Below are 27,344 nucleotides of genomic sequence, written 5' to 3'. Positions count from 1 at the left end.
GGCCTCATTTCCATTTTTTCAAATGCGCCTCCTCTGCTCAGTTTGACCTTATTGATTGTTAACATTTCATGGTAAGACTTAAAAGGGGATTTAAATGAAAAAAAAAAATAATATCCAAATGGCAGGCACTGAACTAAAAATTACAAAACAATAGATGATTACATTACCTGTGCACTGTAAGATTTAACTTGGATCACGTATTTCCTCTAGATAAAGGACCCTTTGATTTCTTTTTATTAGAAGATCCTTTCAGGATTTTTCCCTCCACATCCTGATGCAGTAACTTTGTTTCGAGCTTATACAAAGACTTTTTGACCTCTACATATAAGAAACCAAATGAAACTTCAAAAAAAATATTGGCTTATGATTATTGAAAAAGCTTCTCTCTGGTGGAAAAAAAGTTTTATATTAACCATTCACAGTTTAGATACCTAAAATGAGCAAAATGTTGTACCCTTCAGTGGTTAGAGCAAATCTACTGTCTCAAAGAGGAAACTATATGGAAAATATGTCTGGTCCGTTCAAGAAATTTCCTTTAAAATTCTGTACACTGCACTGTGCGAAATATTCTGGGACATATATGCACTAATAATGCTCATACAGACCAGATAACTGTGTGTTAAAATAGGCAGGTAATGTACAACTGGCCAAATACTCTCTTCAGGCAACATGCAGGCAATGGTGCATAAGCATCTTTAATATTACATATTGCATTTGTGAAATCGGGAGAGAAACAGAAAATGTAAGAAAATGTTTTGAAGTCTTCAGATATGGATCTTGGGATAACTAAATATTATTTTGATATTTACATCTTGTACTAGAAGTCATTTATTTCTAATCCAGGGGTTACTGGATATATAATTGCTGCATAAAGGAAAAATCTAGGCTGAAAAGAGGTCTTTGAGGTACTGATTTTCTTCTTGATTTCCCTGATGCACCACAGCAGGAATTTTCTTAGTGATATTTTATTCATTTTCCTCCTTCTAATTATCTTTGATTTTTCTTTTCTCATCCTTCCTTCCATGCTATACCACAGAAAGTGCCTCTGTGGTGAGCAGAGGGGAATTCCTTCAACATATTTCAGGGAGCATGAGATTCAACCTGGGATTTTGCTGCAAAGGCTAGAGATGAAAAGTGCTAACTAACAAAATCTGCTCGAGGGGAAAGCGTTTTCTCACTTTCATAATGAAATATTCATCGCGTAACACTTTTTTCCCCCTATGAAAATCACAGGTGAATCCCAGACCAAACTTTTGTGATCTCTAGGAACAGGACCTTGGCAATATCCCATCCATCAGGCTTGTTCATCTCAGCGCTGGGTGCAAAATGAACTCAACCAGCTGTGTGGCTACAAACTCCTACGTGTATGCTCTCTGTATTTCGTGACTCAGAGTGACATGCTAAGATCCTTCTGCCACGGGCCTAATTATCTAGGAACATCCCCTGGGAGAGCTCCAACCCTCAGCTCTTTAGCCCGTGCATGTCTTGGTACCGCTGAGAGCCAGGGCTGAGCTCTGAGCATTGCTGGGCGGTGCGGGGAGCTGCGTGCTGAACGCTGCTCTGGCTGTATTTTTATAATCACCCAGTGAAGCCTCAATTAAAAGAAAATCTTCCTGCAAAGGTAAATGACTAGAAGGTCAAAGTGGCTTTTTGTTCATTTTTCGCTCGTTTGTTTTGGCTTTGCTTTGTAAAGGCAACTGGTGGATGAAACAACTTCTGTTTTGAACCGATGCCAGCGCAAAAGAAAACACTCAAAAATGAACCTCACCTTTTCCTGCTATTATGCCACAACAAAAAGCTTAAAGAACATTTTCAGTTATGATTTTTGTGGGTTTTTAGTAAAGCCTGAATTTTTCTGTGGTATGCATTGATCATTTTATTAACTTCATTTCATCAACACATGGGGTGTATGAACATCCCACGCAGCGTGTCTTCTAGGTGCTGCAGCTGAGCCAAGCAGAAGGGAAGCCTACGATACTGTAAGACCTGCCTTAATCTAATTTTCTCCAATTGAGAGATACTGAAATAAAGCTACAAGGTTGGAAAACAGACATATTTGCAAAAATAGACAAGTATTTTGAATGTTAAAAAATGATTTATTAGTCTCATGTAGTGTCAGACTATGGGGTTTATTGGACTTCTATACAGTAGATAACGTGTGACACTTATTTCATGCAATTAACAAATGGTCAGAATTTCAAAGCTATCCCAAAGGGGCAACATGAATATATTCATTAGCAACCAGCAAATACATAATAAATATATTCATCATCAAAAATATTTTTTTTCCATTTATAAACAACATTTTGTATATATTTGTTTATATGCGTGGAATAAAGGTGAACACACAAAATGTTTTCAGTTTCCTAGGCGATAGAAGACAGTTCTGTATTTCTGAGGGGGAAATTATTCTACGTGGATAATCTCAGGCTTTGAACAAGAAATGGGAATATGTAAAACTAAATGCTTAGTCTGATCCATGGTTCATTGAATTCCACTTACGCAATGAAAATGAAATGCTCCACATTACATTTTGAAAGACTCTTCCTATCTGACCTCAAGGAAACGAGTCAACTGATTTTTTGTGGCTTAATTTATGTGAGTGAAATTCCACCTCTATTGAAATCGATGACAAAGCCCCTTTGCTTTTGCTGGGGCTGTAATTGCACATCCATGTGTACGCCCTGACTGATGGGCTCTGCCACATGTAGCTCCGGGAAATGTCATTTATATATAGTTGTGCAGTGTCCTGCACAGTGAAGGTTGGGCTTGGTTCGAGTGAGCCAATGAGCTGGTAACATAATATAAGTAATCAATGATACCTGCTAAACAATTTTGTGTAGCAGGTTGTACTTGTGTGGAAAGGAGATTTATACAGTAAGAAAACGTGTTATTTAATGACTTTCCTCTTCCTTTTTTTTTTTTTTTTTTTTTTTTTTTTTAGCCTGCTTGCAGATTCAATTGACAGTTCAACACACAACATGACTAATTTTCTTGGTTGCTCAAGGACCTTACAAGAGCTCAGCTTAAATCATTTTGGTTTGGATGTTATCAATTTAACTGACTGAAAAAATGGGCTTAAAAAACCCCAGATTGTTTTTTCCTGAAAACACTGCTATGGCCTTGGTTTGAGTTCACTTCTTGCTCCTGCAGATGGGTCACTATTCATCTTTCCTGGATGTGGCAGGTAAAATAAACCATCTTTAGAAAGCATCATGACCTGGCCAAAGGAGGGGGTGAAATGTCATGGCCTTATCTTTCCACTTTCTGACCCATCAACAGAACAGAAAGCCCAACACGGTTGATGGTGGCTGTCAAAGGAAACGCTTGTCTTGAGTGACTATCACACCAGTGCAGCAAGAAAGAGCCCCCCTGTCCTCAGTTTTGCTCTTTGAATCAAAACACCAAGCTCAAAAACAAATTGTAGAAATAAGGAAAAGTGTAAACATAAACCCCAAAACCTAACTGACCGAACCAAAAAGCCTGTAGTTATTTCTTTGTCCAATCCAGACAGGCCATATTCAAGGGCAAAAGTCCAGCATGTTCATTTCTAGATCATTTTACATTTTTTTCCCTTAAGATTCAAATACTCGGTGGTAAATCAGATGGAGATGAAGGATGATAAGAAAAGAGCCCCACGTTGCGAAGTAGTAAAGTCATCCTTTAGAACTCAAATAGCCAAAATGGAAGGGGGCTTTGCAGGGGGCATCTTCCTATGGGTCAGTTACAAAGTGTGATAATGTTTGGGTATATGTTCTTTGGTTTACAGGGACATTCATTTGCCTGCAGATATTTATCCCTAAAGTGTTTATCTGGCTGGGACACTGCTGTAGTAAGTACACAGAAAGAGACACAGAGGCCGAGAGTGTGAGGGTGGGAGTTACGCATACCTCATCAAGAAATACAGAGCTGCTTACTGTTCGTTGCTTTTGGCTAATATAGGGAAAAGTATTACCTGAGCTGACTTGGGCGCTTAATGTTGTGAGCAGCCAGAGAGGAGGATATGCATTGTTGTTGCTTTTCTGCAGTAACCATCTACGTGCCATGAGTGACTTATCCTACGTTGCAGCTACGTGTGAAACAGAAACACCTCTTGGCACAGTCATTTGTTAGGGGATAAGAATCTTGGAAAGTTTTTGTACAGACAAGAGAGGCTGCTTATGCCAAACCCACAAAATAATGGTGACGGGAATGAATGCTATAAAAAAATGCTGTTTTGAGAGTTCTTGCTATCATACCTTGTCTTGCCTTAGGTTTTGTGTATAAACTATGCCGAGAAAAAGCAAAACCTCTCTTTGATACTCTAAGCTGCGTGTGTACTTGGATATTAAAATATAGAAAAGTAACATTTTCTACCGTAGGTAAAGTCCAGGCTTGAATGGTACCATCCAGATGCATGGCGTTACCTTCAAATTCCCGAGTGGAACCAGGAAGCTCTGTGTGTGCAGGTAAGGGGAGCAGTGCCTTTCTCCTCTGCAACAGGGAGATCTGATGCTGGCATTTGCAAAAGGGTGTTAAGGCCTCAGGAGCATGACTTGGAAATCAGACGAGAACATCAGGAGCTGGGGGGGAAACTTCAGACACTTGGGGAAAAAAAAAGTCACTAGCAGTATATTCATGTCCTTCCTCCAGGTACGCTGTTGTTTTATCAAGCACACCTATTAGCTTTTTCCAGCCTCTCCTTGTCACCTGTGGCAGCTTCAGCCTTATTCTCTAAAATGATAATGAGCTAAAATCCAACCATCTATTAACGCAGCTAAAAACCTACCCTGCGTTGTTTTTCTCCAATTTAGTTATCTTAAAGGTTTTGTCAGTTAAAACAACATCTCAAAAATATAGTATTTAGTTCTGGAAATTTAATATTGTAAGCATGTGGAAAGCCATTAGTGACTGACTTGTGGCACCCTGCATCTCTCATTCCCGTCAGAACCGTCTTTTCCACCTGCACTTTCCCTTGCTGTCTGCCTGGGAATATTACTATTGCTAGAGCAGCAGATTGCAGCTGCTGTTTCCCCCCCAGTCACAAGCATCCTCCAGACTGCTCTAACCAGACAATAATGAAGAATAAATGCTTGATGCCCCAATCTGGTAAATTAGATTAAACAATTAAGCATATCTAAAGAAATTAAATGTAGCACAATAACTCTGAATGGCTTGGAAAAGTGTAGAGGGAGGGGGAAAGTATAGGTCCTAGGGTAAAACTTCGATGTATTAATTCAGAAATGAGAACTACCTTAACCTCCTGGCCTGAAGGGAAATTTTAAGAAATAAGAATGTCAGAATCTGCCTAACAGAGCATCATTTACCACTGCGTTGTAGTGAGTGTTCACAGCAAAACCAGCTCAGAAGAAAAGGACCACTGGCACAGGGCAGTGACAGAGGGGCACCACCAGTTTGTAGCTCAGCTTTGTACTCAAGACTCATAAATGCAACTCTGAGCCCCATAATGCTGCTGTGGGCTCAGGTCACCCCTGTGGTGTCCCATGGCTTTGGTGGGAAAGGGAAGGAGAAGGGGTGGCTGCTGGCTGGGGGTATGTGCATGTGCGTTGGAGAGAGGGAGACAATGCTCTGCTTCAACATCATTACTGCTCCCCATGCTTGTGCTTACCAGAAGATATTGGGAGCTGAAGAGTGCTCTCCTTCTTAACTTCCTTCTTTCCATGCTTACTGGAGGCTTTTGGATGGTGTTTGCATACCTTTCATCCCACCTACTCCTAAGGGGTTATTTAGTCCTAACTGCTTGACATTTACTTGGCTTCAGGTCTTTGAATGAACATGAAGCCAGGCAGGGAAAAATCTTCTGGCATGATTTCATCACAGACGTGGTGATGTTATAGATTATCCTATTTATTTTCTTTTTCATGTGACTAATAGAGTAACAAGAGTTTAGAAAAACAGCCCTTGCAGGAGAACTCTATGTTCAATAATTTTTAAAATGAAAAACCAAACCAAAATAAAACATAAAAAAAAAACCACACCCACAAAAAACCCAACCAAACAAGCAGCAACAACAACAAAAACCACTACAACACACAAAGTCCCCAAAAAAACACCACCAAAGAACTCCAACAACTTTAGGAACAGAGTTGAAAATATTGTTCATTACCTAGTTGTCATGTCTCCTAGATCAGCTGGTAACCAATTAGGTAGGAAGTAGAAATAGCCCCTTCTCAAGAATGGAAGCAGCTAGTAAAACCACAAGGGCATTTCACCATTATGAGAACAAAAAAAATATTATTTAAAATTTTGTCCCATTACAATTTTTCTTTTACTTCCTTTCAGCCTACTGGGTGAGTCACATTCTTCTGTTTGCAGTTAATCCACAAGGTTTATAAGAATTTACTACAATGATGCAACGTAAAGCAGTTCCTCGAGCTGGTATGTTAGAGGGGGCCTGTGATGAAGGCAGTGGAGTTGGAGCTGTTTCAGCGGTAAGTTTTCCATGGACATAACTGGATATGCACATTCAAATGCTTGAAATACTTGAATCTGCGCTCTCCAGGGAAACGTCTATTTTGCCCAATACTGCTTACTGCAGAAGTTCCCTAAATTAGCTCCAAGTGCATACAAAGTCTCATTCATATCCTGGACACTAATTGCACAGGGTATTAAGTACTTTGTCCACACCAGTTCTCATTCCAGTGTTAGTTTATGGATCTATATTCTCATTTCCATTGGCTGAAGCAGAGAGATGGTTGATTTCTGCCCAGAAATAGAGGGTACTGGAAATTTCAGAACAACCTTGTTTTCTTTGGGGGGGGGGGGGGGGGAAAGTAGCCCACATTTGTGGGTGTAGATCTTTTCATTTACTTTTGTAGTTGATGCTAAACTTGCTGATGATTTGAATCTTAAAACCTATTAGCCCGATTTCTTTGTTTTTAAAAGTTTGTCCTGTGTTGACTGTGTTGGGAATAGGTAGGAGAGGTACAAAGAACTTTTAAAAGTGCATTTTACTGCTAAAAACATTGCATTAGCGATTCTACCTGCAACCAGATATCCCAGACCTGTCCCACCAGCACATCTGGCTCTGTTTCTTTTGTGCAAATCTAACAGCTACATATGAGCTTCAGCAGGTTTCTTTGATATACCGCTAATGAAATGAAGAATGTGGTGATTGTAATTACTTTTTTGGAAACAAATCAATCATAAATACTGATGGTTTTAAGTTTGATTAACTACAGATTCTTCCTTTTTAAAAAAAAAAAATCTTTATCTCTTGTCTGACCTGAGAAGGTAGAAATCTGTGGAGCCACTGCAGTGATGCTGTTGGGATACCAGGTATCCCCTGGGAAACTGTACTAATCAATGGTATAATCAGCATTTTAAAGTTCATAGTAGGCTGCCATGACTGAAACTTCTTTATTTTGTTAGTGCTTCCAATGAGCTAAAAACCTGTTGATTTTAAAATTCTGTAGGTTTTCTTTCTTCAGAAGCGTTAGGAATCTATTTCTTTGAGCTGGTCATCTGATCATCCCACTTCAGAGTAATTCTCTCCAGTTAACAGCTCACGGTTTACAGGCTTTGTTCGCCTCTGGAAGTATGAAAGGGTGTTGTTTGGGACCACATGGCAAAAGAACAGGGTCCTCAGAGCCCGGAGTCAGCTAAATCCTCCAACAGATCAGAGGCATTTATGGCTTATTATATAAACAGTGACAAGGATCAAACAATTTGCACTGTGGGCTTTCACACGCTCTAGGGAAATTGCTGAAGTTATTAAAAAATATGGGAAATCCTAGCAAGTAATCCGTCGCCTTCGCAAATATTTTTCTCTTTGCATCTAATTCCATGCAGATGTGGGGGAGACGTGGCAATGGCGGTTACGTTTGAGTCTGTGCTAAAAGGTGAGTTGAATTTTTTTTTCTTTTTTAATATTCTGCCACCTATTGGTAGCTGTAGGTGCCTTAGCTGTTCTACACGGCACAGTGATACACACAACAGCCAACGGAATGCATGTCCCTGTCGCTCTTAATCAACACGATCATTTACCCTTCTTCCCATGCCATGTACCCTGCAAAAGTTCCTATGCATCAAATTATGTCAGAGGAAACCACCAAAGCATTAAAACGATTCCACTGTTTTCTGGTTGGCCTGATGACAAAACAAACTTTGGGATTTTGGGCTCTCTTTCACCTCTTAAATCCTGGGGCCTCTCTTACCAAGGCTAATACGAACACTTTCTACAAATCCTGTGTGGTAAAAACATTCAGGAAACCAACAGCGTTTCTGTCTATACGTAACTAGAGACGTTAATTTCTTCTGTTTATGATGTATATTGAACAGAATTGGATCTCCGTTATATCTGGAATTAATTTTAAGAACTGCCGAACTCTTTGGAAATCATATCAATCTTGATCAGCTCTTTATGTTCAGAAGCAGAGAAAGTTGTACTTCACCTTGAAGGAACCCTGGATGAGCTTAGTGTTCACTTGTGTTTTTGAAGATGAATGGGAAAACCTCAGTGATTTTGACTTTTGTGTAATGTACCCCATATGTCTACTCTTTGTTCAGAAATCCACTCGACCAAGCCATACACAACATTATCTCATTTTTAACTCCTAATGTGTAAGGTTAGCATCACTTTAAAGATTTCATTACTGGGGAGGGGGGAGGGATCAAAGACTGGGACCGGTCAGTTCCTCGGAGTTTGTTATTTGGGGTTAATCTCCCTTTAAAGATTTTTATCTGCAGACTTGAAACTTGAATCTCTAGGACAGCAGATGTGGAAGGGTTTGAACTATCTGGTGTATGTTGGATGTTGATTATCTCTGGAAAACAGGAAGGGAAAAATCACTGTGAGAAGAAACAGAGTATTGGGGCTGGTAAAAACAGGTCAAGTTTTCTATTTTGGGGTATGAATCAGGAATTACAGTCTAGGAGTAAGTTGAAGGCATCAGAAATAGTCATCAAGACTGGGAAAGATGAACAGTCAGAAAAAGTGGGAGAGGAAAGCAGAGGGGCTAACACAAAGGTTTACCCACTAATTGACCCTCAAATGTATTTGGGCACGTGAGAAAGAAAGGAAGAAAAGCTTCCCAGTGGTTAAATTGCAAAGGTACTTGAGCCAGACTGTGGAGCTGGATTAAAAGAGTCCAAACTGACGGATCAGGGCAAACGTGGAAAGTAGGAGGCCAAAGTGTGAAAACAAACAAGAAACTCTTTAAGCATCTTGGATGAGAAAAAGAAAAGTTATAGTGTGCCAAGTGGGTTACCAGAAAATAAAGGTGAGAGGTAATTAAAGAGTTCTGCTGAGGAGCTCACGGATCTGCTTCTGCTAGTCTTCTCCGGGGAGGCTGCTGGGAGGCACCAATTTTCCTCGGGCAACAAAGATGACACGGTTTGGGACTGAGGTACTGTTTTAATACATTTTGCAAGAAATATATCAGCTGAGGGAGAACAGGACACCAGGGCTAGGCAATGAAACAGCTGAGGGCTTGGGGTTTGACTCCAGAGGAGCTTAGGTATAAAGCTTTAAAACTTTCCCATGTTAGTGGCCAATATGTACTAGATGCAGAGCCTATAGCAGATACATTTATAATGGAAATTAAAGTGGTGTTTTTCGGTATCCTCTGAAAGGAATGATGAGCCCAACAAAGTACAAGTTAGCGTTCGTTACTTCTAGGAAAACCTGTAAAAACAATCATTATAAGTGGGTGTTCAAAACGCTTGGCAGTGGACATGAACTGAAAGGCGAAACCCGGCGTCTCTCTGCAGGAAAGATGTGCAGCTCTTTCATCTCTTCAGTTTTTGTATTCACAAATGACTGTGAAGGAGGCAGAGAAAGAATGAAATAAGAGGTAAAGTGCTATTAAGTTTAAAGAGGTTAGTGGCCAGAAAATAGAAACTGCTCTAAATTTAAACCTGGTGAGGCGTCAGCAGTGGAATTCCCATCAAGTGATTGATGGGGGGATCTGGGGGGGCTCCTGGCTGTGTCCAGCAGCCTTTCCGAGCAGGCCAGTGAGCCAGCACAGGCACAGCTCCCCTGGGAGGGCAAGCATTCCCCACTGACCCTTCCAGCTAGCTACACTCACAAGGAGGACTTTATTTTCCATGGACTTTATTTCCACATCATGCAATGGCCTTTGGCTCACATGGCCAAGCAAGGCTTCACACAAAACCAACAAATTCCAGTGTAAGTGCCCAGTAGGCTTTAGTTTCTGGTGTCAGCAATGCTCCTTAACCTCCTCTTTTGCTGAGCTGTAATCAAATTTACCGCACTGATGTCTGACCCAGGCTTGCAGTTACCTGTAAGTGCCAGGAACTGATGTCTGGTGCTTAGGTTTCCTCTGTGTTAACTCAGGTGCCCTTTGCCACGTGGCCATCTGGTTCTTCATGGACCGTTTCCTTATAGGTTTGCAAAAAAACAGAGGTAAACAACTTGCTCGTAAGGATCTTTGGGAACTGCGCTTCTGTCAGACCCACAGCTGCCTAGCAGGCTGCAGAAGGTGGAGCAGAAGTGTAGGACCTCCACAAAGCAAAAGAATGGGTAGAAAACAGCATCAGGAAGGGTGCTTCTTAATTAATAAGTTGCCACTACTCTGCAGGAAGACTGGCATGTCAGCATAGTATCAATTCACATATCAGCTTAGTCTCAGTTCAGCAAAATTCTGTTTGGAATTGATAGCAACCAAAAGGGATGAGAAAAACGGGGGGTATAAATCAGGTGCAGGAAAAAGTATAAATATATGATTCTATCCTAGAAATTAGTCATTCCCTTTTTTTGAAAGTGCCATTTTTATTCCTTGTCACCAAACATGAAAGGAGACAGCTGAGATAAGGGTGATTTAGGAATGAAAATGATGGACTTTCACACAGAAACAAATTCATCTGGAACTGATATAGCCACAGCTCTGGGTACTTTATAATGCATGTAGAAAGGCAATTGGTGCAGCACTGGGCTATCTTGGTCCTATGCAATCCTTAAACTGGAAGATAAGAAGAGGTGTAACAAAATTCTTACAAACTTCCCATGAATTAGAAACTGAAAAATTAGAAGAAAAAATGAAGTGCCTTTCCAGAGCATACATGTTGACAGATAAACAGGGCACAGACACACAAGATAGAGTCCGTCTGTGAAAAAGTGGTGTTTGTGTTTTTAGATTTTAATCCTAGTCAGCACGTCCAAGTTTATTTGTTGGTAATAAAGTGGAGAACATTGTCATCAGCTGGCAATTATTCAATCCGTGGCCACTGGGCTCTTTGGTCCCTTTGCTACATCCTTTAAGTGGCTACTAGACATATTCCGGTTAAACGTGCTGTTCTGTGAGCAAGCTCTCTGTGATACTTTGAAAATCACTAAAGACCTGGTCTTGGCTTTGTACAGGGATGCCTCTTGCAGCATCTACTAAGCTCTCAGTCTGCTGGCTATTGGCAACTGAAAATATAGCCAGAATTATGGTGTTGGCACTGGTATTCGGTCTGCTGTGACAGAAGTTTACTTACTGCTGCTAGTTTTAATACTGTAAATGCACTAATTTGCAAATCCACTTAAAAATACAGATTCACGTGCAGTAAATGTAAACTCCTGCCCTGTTTTATGCAGAACATCCACGGCAAAAAGTGCCTCTGCTGACCCATCTGCCAAACAGACCACACAGCAACTCATTTATTTCACTAGGGAGGAGAGAGAGAGATCATGGAAACTAAAGGCTGCAGCCCATATTTTCCTTCTCTCTGCTTTGCTTTTATCCATTCTCTCTTGTAATTCAAAAGAGTTTGTCGTGGGAGTAATTGATATAGCCTCTGACACAGATTAACAAGGCCAGCACAGTTTTCATTTAGTGATGGTGGAGGGGCTGACGCTAAGCTCATGTATTACCATTTCGGCAGAGAGCCTGCACGCAATACTGCAAAACCCCTGTTTTCCCGATAGAAAAACTTTCATGGGAATTGATGCACTTAATGGGGTGTGAGGTCCTTGGGGCAGACCCTCGATGGGCAGTGCAGTGGGGCCAGGCTGCGGCTGCAACTCAGCAGCCAAAAGCTACTCAGGGAGGAGCTGCCAAAAAGCCCAGGCTGGCTGCTGTGCCCATTGCTCCTAGCCATGGGGTATAGGTGGAGAGCTGGGAGAATAACAGCATGTGGGGGAGAAAAGACCCTCAGGGATGGTGCTCGGCAGATAGAAAGCAGACTCCAAACACCTCTGATTGCAGGAGGGGCCAAGGAAGCTGAGGAAAAGTCCTGCGTAAATCTCTCCTCATAGAATTTCTAATCCTCCCATGAAAGGAGGCATAAAGAGAGAGGGAAATCAAATAGCCTCTCTATTGAATTTCAAAGCCAGCCTATGCAATTGGGTTGCAGAGGAGTGACTAATTGCCTGCTCCTGAGTGAAATGGATGCACTTGTGAAAGCCCATGGCCAAGTCCTTCCCCACATCAGCCGGTTCTCCTGCACGCTGTGCCACACAGAACCTTCTGTAGATCATGAGCTGTGGGCCACCACTACGCCAATAAACCAGCCAGAGGTGGGCACAGGGATGAACTCTAGCTCTTGTAAGCCCACCTTCCAGCATCCTTCTGGTGCCCTCCCCAGTGCCAGGGCATGGTTGGAGGGACAGCAAGAGCCAGAGGCCACCTCCAACTGGCAGCATGGTCAGGCCCTCTCTCTTAGGGTATGAGCTGGTGGCTTAGTGTACAGGTTCAAACTGCACCCTGCCATTTTCTCTTAGCATTTCCAAACAGCCGTGTTTGCCACTGAATGTAGGTGCCGCTCTGGTGACAGACTGGGAAGCGCATCACTGCTGGCTTCGAGAGTGGGCTTGTGATGAGGGCAAACCTCTTCTCGCCTTCAGTCCATGCAGAAAGATGTGCCTTTGTGGTTCAACTGCAGGAAAGCATCACACGGTTTGGTTTTTCAGTAAAATTTGGGTTTAGAAGCAAGTTTCTTGCCATTGTGCTTTGCTGTGGTGTGTGCGCTGATGCTGAATCTGTCGTCAAAGCCCACAGGTTTCTATGGCTTCTGAACCAAGCATTCATAGCACTTGCATTGGACTTCTGAAATTGTGGTTTTCTTTTGTAATAATCCACCAGACCTTAACTTTGTGACTGTCTTTGTACAAATTAGCTGAAAATACTATGTATGGCCCTTCAACATATCTTGGTAAGCTTCATAAATAGTTTGCATAAAAAGCAGTCACCTATTTTCAGTCAGACGAGGTGGGCAGCACGGGCACGGTAGCTGCTTACACATACCTGTGGCAGAAAATGCTCCGAGAGTGATGCTTTAAACTGCCTTCATTCCAGAGAAGTTAACTCATAAGAAGAAGCATATGTGGATTAAAAGAAAAGAAAGGTACGATGATACCAAACAAGATTTACCTCGCACCTTACTTTTCAGAGCCAAAGCTCTTCGCAATCCTCTCTCATTCAGATCTCACCTCCAGACTTGTCTCAGGTACAGTTCTTTTCGTTGTCTCTCTTACACTGTTGAAACATACACATATTTTTGGCTCAGCTTGGAGCACCACCGTGAAAGCTGCCTGGCACGGCTGAGTAAAGACCGTCTTTATCTGGTTTTTAACTTTGGCAGAGTTTTGTTACTGGGAATGACATTTTCCCTCCTGAAGACTGCGTCAAGCTGATTTGTGTATGTGTGTGAAAGAAATACAGGGTAACCTGTGAGCTACGGCTAGTGGGAAATATATTGGTTTAGTACTGGATTTTTGTTCTAGGAACACTTGTTTCATTTATAGCGTTTTCATGTTGAGAACAGGAATTCAAAAACCGGCTAAGCGTTATTTGGGTGAAGTAAGCAGGTCTGTCAGCCTGATGTTGGCGATGTGCTTTTAGCCATCCTCATGAAAATCTGCTGAAACATGGCCAACTTGTAAATCCTGGGGGGGGTGAAATAAATATTAAATCTGCTTGCTTGCAGATTTATGCTTGCAAGTGTGAGCACTGGCGAAGTTCTCTGCAGCACCTGTCAGCGTCAGGCAGGAGGGGCGTTGGGGTGGGCTCTCCTCCAGTTGTCCCTTCTGGCTGCTGGGCAATACGTCCCAGTCAAATGCTCATCCTCTTGGTGCTGCTTCTGTTGTAGGTTCAGAATGAGTGTGTTGTGCTCAGCTTTTATGCTCCCTGTACTGCACTTCCCACAGCAGCATGTGAACCTGGTGAAAGGTTGTGGGTTGCTATGCAATAAAAACCACCATTAGTAGTAGTAGTAGTAGTAGTATCATTATTATTATTATCATCATCATCATTATTAACTTTTTTATTTTTAGTTAGGCTTTGACATTATGGAAGTTAAAATATGGTCGGGAGACCATAATACTATCATAAGTCAGTGGCCAATGTATGGTACAAGTCCTTGCCCAAGCCAGTTTGACTTATCACAGGTAGAATGAGATGAGGTTTGGATTTTGAGCTCTCATCCTCTAATTGCCCGTAAGAAAATATCCTAAGCTTTTGTTTCTTTCTGACTGGTTACCGCACAGGTGATTTTTTTAAGGTAGCTGAACATGTCAGTGGATGTTTTTCACAGAGAAGAGCAGCTTAAGATTTGTTGCCTTTACTATAATTTTTGACTGGGATTAACTTTTTTAACAGACCTGAGGAATTAAAAGTCAAAAGCCTTCACCAGTAACTAAACATTGCACTAACAGCTTATTTATATTAACTGTCAATGTGAAAAGTCAACATGGCAATTAGTTCAAATGCCTGAGAGGTCACATCCACTATAAAAATGCCTGAAAATCACAGAATAGAAGAGATCTTATCCTTTTGCTCTCAATCACCAACAGCTAGTGTCGTTTGCTGGAGTTTGCGGTTATGGGGACCTGCAGACGTGTGCAGTTTGCAAGACAGCTGAATATTACAGGGCGTCTAATTGATCTGAGAAGTGTCACCACAAATGTTCTATATTTCACATATGAACAGTGTAGATCAGCACACTGCTTCAGAAGAGGAAAATCTGAAAGCAAGTACCAGAATCTGACTGGAATATCAGCACTCTGTAAATACAATGCCATAACCCACAGCGCATTTGATATAATTGTACATAAAATAGAAATAAAGTCTGCCTAGATTTTTCACCTGTGTAATAAGAGGTGGAGAGCCAAGCCCAAGCTCTGGCCCTCAGACCCAGCCTTCCACGTAAGCCTGAGTGAAAGCCCTGACATCCCAGCTACCAGCAAATAGTGCTTTGCTTTTGTTGACACAATAAAGTGCACCAAAGAGGCTCAGAGAGTCTAATCATGAGTTAAACAAGGCAGGTTGGTTGTTGCGGGAAAGCCATTGATTTCTGCAGTTCCAGCTATGAGGTTGCTTAGACACAGAGGTGGCAGTTCCAGTTTTCTGTCATGTCCCTTGCACTAGTATTTCCACCAGCATCAACTGCGGCTGGCGCTTAGTTGGGTGTAATCTCCCCACGCTGCAATTATCCCTTATACAATAGGGATGAGAACAATCCTTGCCTGCTGTTGCCTCCGTGCCTCTATCCGTACCGGCCCTCGCAGTAGGATCCCAAGCCTGCCTGAGCTTCTAAGCAATTTGGTAACACAAATAAACATACATGCAGCCGCTATTTACTAAAGACGACGGGGGCATAGCCACCTTGCAGACATTTTAAATCCTCTTAATATTTGCATGTTTTTGTTTTTAATCCTCAGTGCCATAGAGTTCATGAAATGGATATGGAATGTAAAAGATGGGGAGTTTTGGTCCTTTGAGCTGAACAGGAGAAATCCAGAAACCCAGCTCTGATTCGGAAGCATTGCCCTAGTGCTGGACAATTATGAAGCATGCGTGTTCTCCTAAATCAAGGCTGCTGTTTGCTTGCTGAGCAGTGTCCAGTAACAGGTCAAGGTGGAGAAAGCTGGGGAGGTCTTCTGCTGCCCATGTACCTTCTTGCCATCCTTTGAATTTGAGAAATGGCAGAAAGGGAGCTGATGGTTGAGTCAGTGGGGTAAAACACAATTTTTCCATCTGATCCTTTCCTTATCTAACGGCCATCACTGACAGCACTGGGAATTTTCCACTTGATTCACTTGATCCTGGAAACTTTGGAGTCCTTTCCAAGTCATTCATTTTTAGGCACCTCTGCTGAAAAGCAAGTTTCTTTTTATTTTAACTTCTTAATTCTTTACAGAGTCCTGTCACAAGGATATATTACCTTTTTTTTGATGAAAAATATGGAATATGAAACAGAACTAACTTGGTGTCTTGAATGAATGGGTAACTGCTCAGTACCTGAAAGTGTGAAGATTCCCAAGCCCCAAGGAATTAGTGCTGTTATGCTGTTTCTTATATAGGGCTACATCCTGCCTTCCTCATTAATTGAACACGACTGCTAAAACATCCTTTACAATAAGCACTTCTTCATACCAGACATATTTCCTGGATCTATAAAACAGCTTTTAGAAAGGGAGAACTGTATTTAAGGAAGACATTAATATAGTTCCACAAAATGATGCTTGCTGACATATGGAGCACTTTTTGAATAATTCACTTTGAAATTAACACTGTAATATCATTTACCTTTTAAGTCCTATTTACTGGAGCTGCAAAGAATTGTTCTCTGGAGATGAGGATAACGGCAAACACCAGACTTTCAGACCTTCCTTGGTTTAATAAAAACGGTCAGATGATTTCACGCAAAGAAAACCAGTAAGTAGTGAAAATGGTAAAAATTAGAGGGTATGAATGCCAGCCTCTCCCCCACCATCAGGCCACGCGTGTCCAGGTTGCTGATTCTGGCAGCAGAGGAGGCTTGTGGAGGTCCTGCCCTCGGATGCACGCTCCCGTGCTGGAGTTTGCTCCCCCCTTGGCTGTGGTGACACAACCGCGTGGGAGACTGAGCTGTAAACCGGCTCACTGGAGTGATCTGGGTTAAGTTTAATCCTTCGGAAAACAGGGATTATTTCAAATACAGATAAATTGCATGCTGTGATTTGCAGGGCTGCCTCGCAGACAGCCGACCAAGCCCTGCTGCAGCTTGGAGGTGGCCACCAGACACCCTGGACCTGGTGTGGCTCAGTGGGCACCCACCGCTTCCACCAGGAATACTGCAGTAAGGAGCATCCCAGACCTCCTCCTTCAAGTCAGAGCAAATGGCTCGGGTTAAAATTTTTCTTTTCTCATTTTTTTTCTTTTCTTTATTGTTTTTTCTTTTCTCTTTTTCCCTTCCAACTTTCTGTGGTGGCTGGAGTTGGTGACATGGCTTAGGAAGAAGGAAAGAAGGGGTTGCTGGATCTTCTGCCACAGTTGCAAAACTCATTGCAAATTTCTCAGTCAAACACGCACAGCGATTTGTGCTCATAACATCATCACTACAGCTTTTGTGCAGTTCATTAATTACTTGCTCTTTATACAATTTTAGGTGTAAATAACGAGGAAAAAATGGAATCTTGGTGAAGTTCTTTTCTACTGATTTCAAAATGACCCTTAATACGAGTGTCTCTGGTTGACAGTTATTATGGATGTTGACTGTTAGAGGTAGAGTGCTAAATTTTTTATTCATTCGACACCTGTTTAGCACTGCTAGCAAAGCGGTTTTCACTACAGTCATTTGATGTTGTTCTTTGACTGAGATGACTCTGGCAATGAGGATAGCCCAAGGTGCAACTGATTTTTTGCTAAGACAACAGCAGAGAGCAGAAATGTACACCTGTTTCCCATTATGGTTCATGCTGACATATTTTTTTTTTATTTCCCATTTTGGTTAGCTTCAGTACGGCCAACCTCAAACATTCAAAAAACTGTGAGTCAGCTTATAAAAATACTAAGAGCGGTTTCACTTTATGTACCTGTGGGATTTATGTTCTTTAGTAAACCCTAAGATAGAAAAGCATAAGACGTAAAAGTTATGGAGAAGGATGTAGGCTATCTGCCTAGCCAGGAGATTGCAGGAACTGAGACCTTACCGCTCCCTGCCACTGTTGTCCAAGGCTGCTGGTAATGTGGGAAAGCTAGCATGGCTGCCACGCTCGGCCCGGAATAACCTGTACAGAGCGTCTGATATTTTCATTTAGCTGAAACACGAACCCACTTATCTGCACTCCCTTTCAGGTATACCAGTCACAGCATACCTTGGCAAGAGTAAGAAATCGTCTGGCTCAGACCGCTAATGGGCTTGTTTTTAGAAACTGTCTTCAGTGGGAATCACAAATTCTGTATCCCTGTGTGAGCGGAGAAATGGATAATAACATCTAGATTTGTCTGAATTCTACATATCCCAGAGGGATCAAGTTTGATTCCCTGCCTTATTTACAATGATACAAGGAAAGCATTTCAATTCTCCAAATGCTCCCTCATGTGGCTTCTTAGTACTAATACTGAAACATTTATGTGTTCTCGGAGATTACAACTCTATGCCAGGAAATAGGCTGAGACAACATAAGAGGTATTTCATGTGACCTTTGACATTAGAAAATGATGGTTCCGGATCTTACATGTGAAATGTTTCGCTTTTATGTTGTTAAATTAGCTGGAACACAGATCTATGTGCTTGTGTCCCCAGGTCGGGGGAAGGGAGAAACCTGTGCTTTGATCAGGTTTGCCCACTAGATTATCTCATCAGCTGTCATGGCAATAGGTAAGGCATAGAAATCTGAAAATAATGGAACTTCTTTGGTGTGAAATCTGAAGTGGAAGTCTGGTGTACACAGGATCCCAGGAAAAGTGTATTGGCTTAATGCACAGCCCCATGTCCGCAGCGTTTGCAAGGAAATAAATACAGAAGGCAAAGAGAGACAAGGAGATGGAGGGAGGCAAATGTGCTGATGCTTTGAAACTGCAGTGGAGAGAACGGTGTCTTCCTCCTTCACCACGGGTTGGGAGATGCTCCTTTGAGCTCTGACGCCCGTTGGGTTACAACATGGGAAGCCACTGCCGAGCCTCGGTAAGCAGGTGGTGAAGCAGTTTGTGTAAGAGATACACTTATTTCCATTCATATTACTGGCCTAGCTGTCTGCTGACCTGGCACAGTGTGGCTTCCCTTCCTTAAGGCCAGCTCTGTGTCAGCGCTGTTGCTGGTCCTGCCGCTGCGGGTGCTGCACAGCAGGCACTTCGCCCCTGGGCAACTGGACCCGTGGAGCAGGCACGGACACCACGTGGGCTGAGAGCTGCTCCCCTGGGCTGTCATCCCCGCGCTGAACTGTGACGTTCAGGAGCAAGGAGTGACAGTCTTCTTGTACGTTACAGTCTCACCAGCCGTTTACGCTGAAGAGGGGCGAGGGAGCAGAAAGGCGCGGGGCAGGCAGGAAGCAAAGCTGTGTCAAACAGGGGACATGCTCCGGGAAAACCTTTTGGCGTCCATCTTCAGAGCCCTGGCCTGACCCCGAAGCATTTGCGTGGTATGCAAAGGCATATATGCAGGTGTTTAGGTATGTATTTTTGCCTGAGGTAAAGAATAATATTGCTTTTAGGTCACTTAGACAACCTGGGAACATTTGCTTTACATCTTCTCTGCTTCACACGTCCTCTTGGAAAGGACAAGTTTTACCTTGAGGAGGTTGACTCTGGGGTTGCTGGCTCCCTGAAAAAGAAAGATTAAAAATCAAAGGACTGCAAAATTAATGTGTTTCATACTGAAAAAGAACCACAACATTTCTCTTCAACAAGAAACTTTTTGTTTTGATTTTGAGCTTTCTAAAGCCTCTACAAATAAAATTATCTGACCCTGGAATGGTTTCCTTTGAACTTGGATGAAAAATCTGGCAAAAGCCAGAGTCATCTGTGAGCATTTTGGGATCACAGCTCTGCCATTTTCACTGATAGAAGTTTTAACCAGAAGTCACCCAGCCTTTCTCAGGAGGGTGTGGTAGGTGGCCATGTGGTCTATATCCAGATGCTGTCGTTGAAAATGTTGCAGAAACATAGAGTGTTGAAATCTCCCCGGCAAAACTCTTCGCAAGATGATGCTATGCCTGTACGCACCCGGAAGAATGTGTTCAACACACATGCACACTGTTTGGTATCACTTCGAGCTCTTTGGGAAAGTAAACCAATGCCAAAAGAAATGCAACTGTCTGGGGGGAGAAAAAAGGTTTGCATGTTGGGGGGAAAAAAAAACAGTTACTAACTAAAATCTCTGTGTTATTTAAAATACCATTCATCAAAATACTTTGTTTTATCAAAACAAGAAAATATCACAGGATCGTGTCTTCAGGAAATCTCAACGTCTTTGTTATCACCCAGTTTTCTGGCCTGTTCTAGAGGTAACTGAAGGTTTGTACTCATTGTTGGGGCAGATAGCCAGTGTGTTTTGGGAATCTATAAACCAGGGAAAACCATTTTCTTTCACAGGGATATGCCAGACTTCAGGAGTTATTGTTGAACATAGAGAATGGAGCCTTCCTGAAGAAACAAAGTATGAACTTGTTACATTTTTGTTTGCAGATATGTCCTACTCATCGTGACAAAATGTCTGTAAGGTGTTGAAGCTGAGAAAAAGTGTTGAGGCTGCCCCATTTTGTGGGAAATGACAAAGACCTAGCAGAGCATCTACTCCTAAAACCACCAGGCCAAGGGTTTCAGGCCCCACCTCGACTCAGATGACACTTCTCTGTTTTGGTTGGTAAAATATAAACAGGTCGGTGATTAATAACCAGGTTGACATTTTCCAGAAGCAGTGCTGGGGGGATTTATCAGGGCAACTACTGGTCTCTTTTTGGTGAAAACACAGTAATATATGAGGGGTCCAGGGCAAAAGACAGAAGTTAGCCTGATAGACATTTCAGGTGCCTGCCAAACAAAATGCGAGGTGAATGGAAGTTACACACTGAAACTCAGCAAAACTCTTCCACTTGTGCTAATTAACACTGATAATCTAATTTGGGCACAGTGCTAAGTATAGCTGGGTATGTAATTGCAGTAGATACAAAGTTTGTGTTCCTCCTCCTTTCTTGCCCATTCAAATATCCCACTTTCAGTAGCATTATGAGGTTTTGTTGTTATGTCGGTCTGAAATCTGGAAATTATATTAGATATAGTATCTGCTGTAGTTACTGCCAAGCCATGAACATCAAGGCTCTTACCCAGGACATTGTTTGGTCAGGGAGGAATTTGAAGCAAAACTGCACTGCAGCCTTGCTCTTGGCTTGCATGGACAGGCTGGTGCACAGACCATTTAACAAGGTAAGGGGGTGTCAAGAGCCATATACCAAATGCTTTGGCATTTACATTATTCACCTCTCACTGATGACCTTATCCAGCTTTCAGCAGTTGCGGTAGTACTGCTCACAGGTACCACTTTGCAGTGGAGGAGGTGTCAGGGTCAGCCCGTTGCCATCTCTTTGGCAATACTGAATTTTGCTCTTTTTAAACAAATGGCCTCTCCCTCTGCTTGTCACAGCTGCAGCAATATGGCAGTGCTAAAATGCAAATGGGAGGGACCAGCTCATGAGAACACCCATCAGACTGAAACTCACTGGGAGCTCCTGGTAAACAAAATGCAAATGAAATATTCGAAGTTGTATTTTTTATTTTTTTTTTTTGCAAAACAGCTAAAGCAATCTACTTTACTTTTTTGTTTAATTGGTCTTACAAGCTAGTATAGCATCCTCATAAATTCGCTGCGCTCCATGACCTGAATTCATACTACTCGTGTGTGAACTATCTAGAAATTATATGATTCACTGTTTTGTGTTTGTTTGGGTATTATTCACACAAGGTCCTTAAAGCGATGTGAAAAACTTATTTACATTGCAAGAATATTAAAAATAGGCAACAGGGATTCTAACACTGGGAATTAAGAGGGCTCAGGGACTCCTATAAAGTCACCAAATACAATAGAAATTTTAATTACTAAAAAGGCATATGTAATTCTCCATTTCTGTAATCTCACATCCAGTGATGCCAGCATGTGTACACGTGATTTAGACTACTTAGGCACCAATCCAAAGAAGCAAATACCACCAAATCTACCATTATTCACTGACCTACTCAAGCTTACGTGCCACTTAAACAGAGAAGAAAACAATGCAATGTGATAAAAAAAAAAAAAAACCCAACAAAAAAATGCAAACAAAGCTACTTTTAAATGATGTCTATTGTCAAAAATGCCAGAGACTGTGCCTTTTGAAAAGCTTTTGCCTGAATGTTTATTCACAGTAAACCTCATTTTACCTCTTTTGCAAAGTAAATTTCTGTTTATAGCTATCTAAAGACCTCTGGATAAGGGTAGGGCTGTTTAAAATGATGTGAGTTTAAAAGACAACTAAGACCCAAAGGGCTGCGACCGATAAGCAGGGATGACTTTATCTGTGCTGAACAGTGATTTCTTGGGGAAATGTCCATGCTGCCCTTCTTCCACCTGTGCTAGGGTGGTGCCTCATCTCTCCACGTGGCAGCTACTCGCAGTCTAGAGATTTCGTTGAGGTAAATCTGTACCTAGTGTAGGTTCCTTTCCTACACTAAATTGCGAACTGGCGACTCAGCAGCTACGTTGTGAATAGCTGAGACATTCTGCAGATTGATGCTTGAAGGACGGCTGGAGGCAGCAGTCACAAAAAGCATCACAAGATAAATCATTCCCTCTTGTCATTCAGACCCCTGAGCATATTTTAGGGAATATTTGTTGTGTGGACTAAAGAGGGCCACAAATACATTACAGTGCTTTAAGTACTAGCCCAAACATGCAAAAAGGGGTTGTGTTATGTAAGGCCATTAAAATGGGTAGAAGTTACATGGCTGAAATCCTGCGTATAGAAAAACTTTTAAAACCAGCAACCACAGCCAGTGAACTTGTGTTTTTTCTTTCTTTTTTTTTTTTTTTTTTTTTTTTTTTACCAGCCTACTGGATGGTCTTCACCAAACAGCCAGTTTAATGGTGCACAATTTAATCTAATATCATCAGAACACAGCAAAAATACTTCAAATTAAACATCTGTGAAAAAAAGTCAGACTAATTGCATTGTAGTATAGAGCATTCAAGTATTATAATGCCTGCTGGGATTGATCTAAAGCCATCACGAGTCAGATAAAGAGCATTTTTTAAAATTCTGGCTTCTGTAAAGTGCTGGGAGTGTGAAGGTAGTAGCAGTAGAACCGTCCATCTTTCCGTTCATTTTAGTTCATTATTAATGGTTAGTTTTGAGTATCTGTGTAGGGCTCTCACTGTAAAGAATTCTGTCACCATGCTCAAGCTCCACAACCAAAGGAAGCTTCCTGTGGGATGTAGCATCCAGTCCTCCATCCTCAGCAGCACTGCAGATGGGAGCTGGGAGCACAGGCTGGTCCCTCACGCACAGCAGTTTGTAGTCTCGTTCCCCCACGAGAGCGGCCAGCTGGTAGTTTTGTTCAAACCAGCAAGTTTAAGCAAAGAAGCAGAGATTCTTCTTACTAAGAAAGTAAATAAAACAGGGCTTGTGAAACAGAAGTGGAGCCTTGGCCACAGGTGTAAGTCATGCCGCACTCACAGAGTTGGTGGAGTGCCCTGCTGGCAATCTCTCCAAACATCTTTTGGGTTTCTTCTTTTTGTTCTTTCTTTTTTTTCTTTTTTCTCTTTTTTCTTTTTTTTTTCCTTTTTTCTTTTTTCCTTTTTTCTCCTTTTTTATTTTTCTTTTTTCTTCTTTTTTTTTTTCTTTTTCTCTTTTGTGGAGGAATTTCAAACAGAGCCAGGACCATAACCTAAGACTCTCAGCTCCTTGTTCCTTGCTGTAATCATTAGACAAGTTCTTGTAAAGGCGAAGCGCTGTGGTGGGATCACCCCTGTACATGGTCTACCTGCAGAATGATGAAGTATTTGATCTGAGGTGTATCAAGCTGAGTATTTTCTGCTCTGCTGGGTTTAATTTCAAAATAAAAACAAAAGCTCTCTATGTGTGTTGAGTTCTCTCTGGTGCATGATGCTCCATGACTCCTGGGCCCCTGGCTGGTATGCGGTGCTGCTGGTCCTGCCTCTGATTTGGCCACTGATCTCCTGCAAGAGTGGAACAGTCAGCAACTGCTGGGTCTAAACTGTTGCAGTTCAGCTCGCTTTTATTTTCCTTATTTTCTTCTTATGTGCATTTTATGGGGCTGTGGAAGAAAAAGCTAACTCTGAGGTTAGAGGCCTAAATCAGAGACGTGGTTTTTATTTGAGGCACTATAGTACGTGCAAATAATAAAACCAGCAGCACAGACATCACTCTGGGGCTTGAAGTACGGCTTTTTCTCTATTACCGTGATGTAAATCTGGAATAATTGGGAGCTACTCGGTACCTTTGAATATTTGATCTTGTACTGAAGTTTAGGAGAGGAGAACATTAAACCCAAGGGAAATCAGATCCCTGGAACAGGTAAAATAAAAAGGTGCTGAAATAGTAGTTGAAAGGTAAAATTTAAAAATGGGAATAGAAAAGCTATATTCTTTAAATTGGACAGAAATGCTGTGAGTTTGAAAAAAAAATGCTTATCTTTAATACTGGAGTTACTCTGCTGATTGGACAGAGGGGAGGAAGGGGTGGAGAGTGGGTAAGGAGGAAAAAAGAGGTATTTTTTAAGGTAAACTGTTGCTGCAGACTGAGTTGGGCTTTTCAAAAGGAATGTGCTATGGGAGACAAAAAGAGCTCTTATGGGATGACGCAAAGAGAAAAGATGCTGGAATCCCATCACTGGCTATGAAAACAGAGGGTGGACGACTCAAGTCAGTTTAAGAGAGGATTTGAATCAAGAAGGAAACTAATGTGCTCTTGAGGGGAAAAAAAAAAAAAAAAAAAAAAAAGAAAAACAATCAAGTGTTGGGAGAATGGAAGAAAGTGTTGTGTTTGTTAAGAACATTTCCTTTTGGCAAGGGTGAACTTGTGCTGAAAAATCACTCCTGAGTACGGATCCCCAAGAAAGTGATGCTGACTGAAGGTCACTGACAGCTTCTGGTTATTACTACCTGGAACTGCAGCTGAAAGGGGAACATGGAGATGAAAGAGCGTGCGTTTTATGGCCAGTCTTCTGAACTGCCTGCAATATGCATTTGTAGGAGTTAATCGAAAAATAGCCAATCTGGAAGAGATTTTTTTTTTCAGACTCCTCTGAAGTTAATTCCTGAAACCCGTTAGTCACCAAGAGAGAAAGAAAGAGGGAGGGAGAGAGTGGCTAAGACAAGTCTGAGGAAGGAGAAATTATGACTAAGAAGAAAAAAAGGAGGAGAATAATTTCAAGATGGAAAAGTTAACAGCTTTCAGTAAGACTCTTTTTTTCCTCTTAAAAGATTCTATTTGATTTCCAATTACAAAAAAAAAAAAAAATAGTTTGTATAAGTCAGTGTGTGCATATGTGGGTGTGTATAGTGATGATAACAACATGCTCTTAAAAATTCTGAATTATTTATGGTTTCCACTTGCTCCAGCCATGGGTCTGGATGCCTACAGGTCCTGGCCCCTGTCTTTAATCAGTTAATCCCTTTTCAAAGAGAAGACAGACAAGTATAACTTCACAAGATTTATAGTATATGCATTTCATATTAACTTAATAGGCAGGCGTGTTTTGCGTGGTTTTACTTTGTAAGTGCCGTGCCTAACACAGCTTGTAGGTATATCCGCAACCAGCATCCACCGGGCTCAGCTATCAATTGTTCCTAATACCAGCTACAGAGATAATACTATTTTTCATCATCCTTCTCTTATAAAGTCATTTATAAGGAATGTTCTCATATACAACAGTATTTTGGAACGCACTTTTCCAAGGCTTCCCAGAACGTGAGCTAAGCATGCTCCAGTCTATACCACACTTCATATATCTGAGCTGATTGGGGAAGGAGATTAAAACGGTCTTTCATGTGCCCCTCGATCTCTTCTGTCTGGAGATGTTTGTTTTGAAACAGGATAAATAGAAACACACCAAAACTTGAGCATGGGTCTGTATATGAATGGCTGGATGGTTCACTGGGAGACTTTGTCTGGAAAAAATCCTGGTGAGAAAATTTCTGATGCTTGTTACAGAACATGATTTGAAATAATAGCATATAAATATATGAATATATAAATATATACCTAAATAAATCTGTCCTATTATGCAAAAAACAAGCCACACAAGATAAGTAGGAAAGAAGTATTATCAAAATATGAGAAGGGGTTTTTTTCTGGTTTTTAATCCACTGTAGTAATGTACTTTATCTTTTCCATAATGACACAAGATTAGAGTGACAAGCCAGTAGCCCAAACAAGACAACTATGTAATTACTGTATCTGCAAGTATATCCTTTTAAAAAAAAAATCTAGGTTTTTTTATTTGTTATCTTCCCATTCTAGACCAAAATAGACAAGCCACTACCTTTTGTATCAGAGAAAGTGTGACGGGGCCAAATTTTGAGATGTACACAGGTGACTTGAGGTACAGTAAACTCTGTTACACTCTCTGTTAGATGGTCAAAAGCCTGGAGTAATTCACCAGTATAGTCATTTTAGTTCAAACCCTTTCATGTACAGAGGTAACACCCACCTTTTAAGTTATGCTTAAAATTCTATTCGATATTATCATTTTAAAATATGATAATCATTTCAATATGGCAAATTATTTATTTTGCTAAATGGGTTATAAATTAGGTTTAGCTAGTACCTTGGCTCATTTGACAACATCCAGATTCACTCTACATATATTGCAGAGTTCAAGCCCAGCTGCGTGGAGGATACGGCATTGTTTCATTTTTCTGTTTTGGTAACAGTAAATGATAAAATAATTTGATTAGTGGCTTTTATGGCATCTCTTAAACAGAGCTTTTTCCAGTTTTATTTTTATAAAAAATGTAATTTTTAAGCAGTTCCTTCCATCCAAGTTAGTAGACCTTTGCTGCGTATTTTACTATCAGCGCATCAAAATCACTCTACCTTTGAAGAAACAAAGCTTCTAATCAGGATTAGGGTTCTGATTTTTTTTTAGTACAGTTTGTGACATCTAATTTCTCCAGCAGCAAGTTTCCTTCCATAAGTCATGATGTCTGAAGCTTTAGGTCTCCTCTTATAGGTACCAAAACCACCAGGCAGAGCGATGCATCGCTCCTCAAACCATGGCAGTGGCCACTGATCACCAGAAAAGCAGCAAACCAGAGATCTGCCTCTTTTTCTTCATATAAAATTAGATAAGGATCCTGAAGGCTGATGGGACCGGGAATGTTGCTTGACCACAAGTGTCAGATCAGGCCATAAAAATATTACTGAGCAAAAACTTTTAAATAAAAGCACATTACACCTACTTTACCTCTGGCAAGACTAGTGTGTGTTAGTAGCAGCCCTAGCACAACTGCTATCATCCATCAGCACTGTGATTAATTAGAAAATCCTTGGAAAAAACATCAGAAGAAGAGCAAAAATACTGTACCAGGAATGTTTCCCTTGAAAATAAATGTGCTGCTGAACATCACAATCTGTTTCAGTTTTGACAGAAAGATGTTTCTTGAGAGTTTGCATCTGTAGAATGAAAAAAAGTGTTTTACAGCTA

At 41.3% G+C, this 27,344-nt stretch overlaps 2 protein-coding genes and 1 long non-coding RNA gene across 8 annotated transcripts in view; 1 reads left to right on the top strand and 2 right to left on the bottom strand.

The window, feature by feature from the left end:
• The window catches only part of METTL15 (methyltransferase 15, mitochondrial 12S rRNA N4-cytidine), a 188,221-nt gene extending 183,474 nt beyond the window's left edge, over positions 1 to 4,747 (bottom strand). The window contains exon 1 of the mRNA XM_080405295.1: positions 4,742 to 4,747. The gene's annotated coding sequence lies outside the window, so the exon portion shown is untranslated. The remainder of the gene's footprint in view (positions 1 to 4,741) is intronic.
• A 2-nt stretch (positions 4,748 to 4,749) lies between these two features.
• The window catches only part of BDNF (brain derived neurotrophic factor), a 104,037-nt gene continuing 81,442 nt past the window's right edge, over positions 4,750 to 27,344 (top strand). For 2 of the 6 annotated variants that reach the window (XR_013930845.1, XR_013930846.1), the window contains exons 1-2: positions 24,953 to 25,092; positions 26,159 to 26,240. The gene's annotated coding sequence lies outside the window, so the exon portion shown is untranslated. Of the gene's footprint in view, positions 26,241 to 27,344 lie in introns of all 6 variants that reach the window. The other 4 variants (XM_080405299.1, XM_080405298.1, XR_013930847.1 and 1 more) reach the window with 4 other exon arrangements.
• The window catches only part of LOC308070775, a 35,477-nt gene continuing 30,866 nt past the window's right edge, over positions 22,734 to 27,344 (bottom strand). Inside the window, exon 2 of the long non-coding RNA XR_013930849.1 lies at positions 22,734 to 27,313. This is a non-coding gene — a long non-coding RNA (uncharacterized lncRNA). The remainder of the gene's footprint in view (positions 27,314 to 27,344) is intronic.

Source organism: Falco punctatus, assembly GCF_963210335.1.
Source record: "Falco punctatus genome assembly, chromosome: 10".
Lineage (NCBI taxonomy): Eukaryota > Metazoa > Chordata > Aves > Falconiformes > Falconidae > Falco > Falco punctatus.
This window is presented reverse-complemented; position numbering and strand designations above follow the sequence as displayed.